Source organism: Physeter macrocephalus, chromosome 21 (assembly GCF_002837175.3).
Source record: "Physeter macrocephalus isolate SW-GA chromosome 21, ASM283717v5, whole genome shotgun sequence".
In the NCBI taxonomy this organism is placed as follows: domain Eukaryota; kingdom Metazoa; phylum Chordata; class Mammalia; order Artiodactyla; family Physeteridae; genus Physeter; species Physeter macrocephalus.
In genome coordinates, this window is record NC_041234.1 from 94,946,305 (window position 1) to 94,951,267 (window position 4,963).

Here is a 4,963-nt window from a genome sequence, read left to right on the forward strand (position 1 = left end):
TTTGAAATATGCCATAACTGTTGTCCAAAACAAAGGGAACTTTGTAAGGTCCTTGTATGACCTTGTTGTGTCTCCTTTGTTGACTTTAGAATTCCTTAATTACTCCTACTTGGATAAAGTCTTTGTTATGCAGCTCTTTGCGATGTAAGCCACTGTTACACCAATCCCTCTTGGTATGGTCGCAAGGTATGGGAGAAGTTTCTTTCAATTTATGATTAAATCTCAGTCGTTTAGTGGGCCCATGTCTCTGAGCTGTGACTTGCATCAATGTTTCTTAGCCTTAATTTCTCCTCTTAGGTAATACAGGAAGGATTTGGGGTGGGGGAGGGAGTAGAATTGGATAAATGCTCTTCTCCCTAGTGTGTAATAAGGCTCTGGTAAAGCCTTTTCTCCTGCAAAGTTCCCTTTGTTTTGGAGAACAGTCTTGGCATATTTCAAAATGGTTATGTTTCCTTTTCCCATTTCAGAGCCAGTATAGGATCCTTCCAAGCTTTTCACTGTGAGGATCTCATTGGGCTCCTGAAGGCAAAATCCATGAAAGTGTACCCCTGACACACACGCCAAAACACAGCTCTTAGGAGTTCTCCCTCATGCTACTATACTCAGCCTCAAGCAATTTGTCAAAATTACAACTTAAGTGTTCCTAGGACTTTTTGTTTCCAGGTTTCAGCTGTGATTCTCTATTCACCTATCTCCAGATTTCAAGAGTGGCAGTTTGCCCTGTGATCACAATTCTCTGATGGGTCTAAGAAGAGTCCTTAATTTTCAGTTTGTTCAGCAGTTTTCTTTCTGTAATGATGGAAATAGCTATCTCCTAGCTGTTTACATGTCAAAGTTGAAACCAGGAGTCTCTTTTCGTTTGTTTATAACTTCTGAAACAGTAAATTTTTTTTTTTTTTTTGCGGTACGCGGGCCTCTCACTGTTGTGGCTTCTCCCGTTGCGGAGCACAGGCTCCGGACGCGCAGGCTTAGCGGCCATGGCTCACGGGCCCAGCCGCTCCGCGGCATGTGGGATCTTCCCAGACCGGGGCACGAACCCGTGTCCCCTGCATCGGCAGGCGGATTCTCAACCACTGCGCCACCAGGGAAGCCCTGAAACAGTAAATATTTTTAAGATCTGTTTTATTTCATAAAAGAAGTATATCATGCTGTATGCAATCTTTGGAGACTCATTTGTCCTCAACATTTTATCACAAAATTCTTTCATGTTTTTACATGTTGCTAGTTCATTTGTTTTGACTACTGTATAATATTGCATTTTACTGTACCACAGTTAATTCATCTACATTATTGTTTATGAGCATTTGGTTTTTTTCCAGTTTGTCGATATTGTGAACAGTACCTGAAAATACACAAACTCTCTTTAGTATATACGTAGGAGGGGAATTTCTGGCTCATATATACGTCTATTGTCAACTTTAGAAGATAATGCTAATGCCTTAAGAAGGTATACATATTTCATTCTGTTAATATGGTAGATTAAAATGATTTTTTGTCAAATGGCAAACCAACTTTGCTTTTCTGGGATAAACCCCAACAAGTCATGGTGTATTATTCTTTTTGTACATTACTTTAAATTATCTACTGATATTTTGAAAGGGAATTTGCATCTATATTTATGAGGGATATTGGTATAAATTTTATTTTTCCATAATGTTTTAGTCAGTTTTGGGTATCAGGGTTTTAATGTCCTGGCTAGCTGATTTAGGAAGGGTTTCCTCCACTTCTATTTATGAAAACAGTTTATTTTAGATATGGCATTATTTATTGCTTAAATATTTAATTAATTAATTAATTAATGAAACTGTGCCTGGAGGTTTTCTTCCTTCCCTCCTTCCTCCCTGCTTTCTTTCCTCCTTCCCACCCATTCATCCTTACGTTCTTTCTTTCTCTTTTTTCCTCCCTCTTCTCCTCTCTTTCTATTTCTCTCTCCTGATCTTGCTCTCTCCATTTTATTTTCTGCTTTTCTTAGGTGGTTTCTGATTATGAATTGAATTGCCTTAATGAAAAGTGTTTTTCTAAATTTTTATTTCTTCATCTGTCAGTTTGGGTAATTCATGGTTTTCAATAAATATCTCCAGTTAGCTAGGTTGTTGAATTTAATGATATAAACAGATTTATAATATTATTTTATTACCCTTTTAATGTCTGTAGTCCTTTTAATATGTTTAATGATATTCCCTTTTTTATTACTGCTCTAGGCAATATGTATATCTTTTTTTCTTAATCAGTCTGGTTAGTATCTACAATTTTTATTATTTTTTCCCCCAAAACCCCATATCTTAACTTTATTATCTATTGTTATCTGTTTCCTATTTCTTGATTTATGATCTTAGTTTTATTATTTACCTTCTATTATTTTAGGTTTAATTTGCTCTTTTACTAGTGCTCTTACAGTACAAGCTTAGGTCATTTTTAAATCTTTTTTCTAGCAGTTATTTATATTTATAAAATTCTAAGCATTGCTTTGGATACATACCACAAAATTTGATACTTGGATATCCATTATTGATATATATGGTAGGTGTTCAGCTCACAATATTCACTATTTTTTCTTATGATTTCTTTTTTGACCCATGGGTTATTAATACATGTTGCAGAAATTCCAAAATTAAGGGAATCTCTCCATACTGTTTGGTATGGGTTGAGATATGTTCCCACCCGAAAAAAAAAGATATGCTGATGTCCTAACCCCCAGTACCTCAGAATGTGACCTTATTTGAAAGCAGAATCAATGTAGATGTAATTAGTTAAGATAAGGTCATACTGGAGTCGGGTGAACCCTTAATCCTATACGACTGGTGTCCATATAAGAAGGCAGCCATGTGAAGATAGGCACAGGGAAAAAGTCATGTGAAGGCAGAGAATCAGAGTGATGCATGAACAGGCCAAAGAATGTCAAAGATTGCTGACAAACCACCAGAAGCTAAGAAAATGCAAGGAAGGATTCCACTACAGGTTTTAGAGGGAGATTGGCTCTGGTGACTCATTGGTTTCAGACTTCTTGCCTCCAGAACTGAAAAAATAAATTTCCGTTGTTTTAAACTCCCCAGTTTGTGGTACTTTGTTATGGCAGGCCTAGGAAACTAATACACTATTACTGTATGGTTTCAATTCTTTTAAATTTGTTGAGGATTTGGTCTTATGGCTCAGCATACCTTCTACCTTGGTGAATGTTCCCTTCACTTGTACATATATGCTGCACTTGTTGGTATAGCGTTCTTATTTTGACGAGAGGGGTAACAAATTAGTCTATTTGAAGGAATGGTACTAAGAAAAGAACTTGTAGATGTTTTGGTACAACTTATAGAAAAGGTAAAAGTAACCCAAACATGCGTGCACTGCCTTGGTGACCAGGGAAGTCATCCCCGTGGCTATGGGAAGCCCGCCTAAGGCTTAGCTCTTATTATCACTGTTTCCCAGGGTGTGCTTGTCAAAGAGATACTCTGCCATGCCAGATTCGGAGGCCCCTATCTTGCGTAAGTTGGTTACATGGTCACGCAATTCTTTGATGGATTTCACCTGCTCGTTCAGGTAAAGAGTCTCAATGAAGTCACACAAATTGGGGTCATTTTTGTCAGTGGCCAGTTTGTGCAGTTCCAGTAGTGACTGATTCACACTTTTTTCCAAGTGTAGTGCACATTCCATTGCATTCAGCCCATTCTCTCAGTCATCACGGTCTGGTTTCTTGATATCCTGAAGGAAGACTCGGCCACCCCGTTGGTTCTGCAGCTTCATCAGTTTCTCAGCATGTTCCCTCTCCTCATGAGACTGGTGAAGAAAATATTTGGCAAAGTTCTTCAAAGCCACATCATCACGGTCAAAATAGTATGACATGGATAGGTAGACGTAGGAAGCGTAGAGCTCCAGGCTGATCTGGCGGCTGATGGCAGCCTCTGAGTGCTGGTGGTAGTTCTGGCACACTTGCGAGGGGGATGCGGTCGTCATGGCCGGTGGCTGAGGAGAGGCGGTCGGAGGGTGCTGTGAGGTGGTGGTGAGGACTTGCTCTGAGCGGCCGGCCGGAGTGGGGGACGAGCGCGGGGTTCCATCCAAGCACTGTTGAAGCAGGAAACCTCGGTGACTCTCCGCGAAGACTGTGGCCAGTATAGCATTCTTTAAATGTCAACTAGATCAAGTTGGTGGTTTTCAAATCTCTTGTATCTTCACTGATTTTTTTTCTACATTTTGTATCAGGTACTGGAAGAGGGATGTTTATTCTCTATGAGTGCTGATTTTTCTATTTTAGTCTGTCAATTTTTACTTAATATAGCTTTTTACATCCACTTTAATATGATTCATATTCAATTTTTATAACTTTCCTTAACTGTTTACTGTCACTCTGTGCCTTTTTTTATTAAATTGTTTCTACTCAACACCATAGAGTTTAATCTTGCTTTTAAATCTAGTCTGACAATCTCTGCCTTTTGATTCTAGTGTTAGACCATTTATTAATTGAATCAGTACAGGTGTTTACTTTGTCTTTACTGCAGATCCAGTTTTCTGTCATATATAATTTCTCTACAGTCTCATGAACTTCTTTTATCAGTTATTATATTGTATGTCCATTTGGGATAAATTCAGCTTTCCCTGCTGAGAAAGTTTTTATTTCATATTCATAGATTGCAAAGATATTCTTCTATGTTTTATTCCAGCAGGTATATAAAGTTTTTACACTTATGTCTATGATCATCCTGAAATGAAATTTTGTGTGTGGAGTAAGAAAGCATCCAAGTTCATTTTTTTCCCCATAATCATATCCAGTTGTCCCAGTACCATTTGTTGATAAGACAGACTTTCTTTTCCCCATTAAATTGTAGAAATATATTTGTGGAAAGTCAAATGACCATATAAGCTTAGGTCTCATTCTGAATTCCCTATTTTATTCCATTTATTGATTCATCTATCCATATATCAATACCATTCTGTCTTAGTTAATGAAGCTTCTTTGTAAGTCTTGATATCT

The 4,963-nt window shown here is 37.9% G+C and overlaps 1 pseudogene; it reads right to left on the reverse strand.

Moving 5' to 3' along the window:
- Positions 1-3,389: 3,389 nt before the first annotated feature.
- Positions 3,390-3,948, reverse strand: LOC102993446 (ferritin heavy chain-like; annotated as a pseudogene).
- Between the last annotated feature and the right edge of the window lie 1,015 nt (positions 3,949-4,963).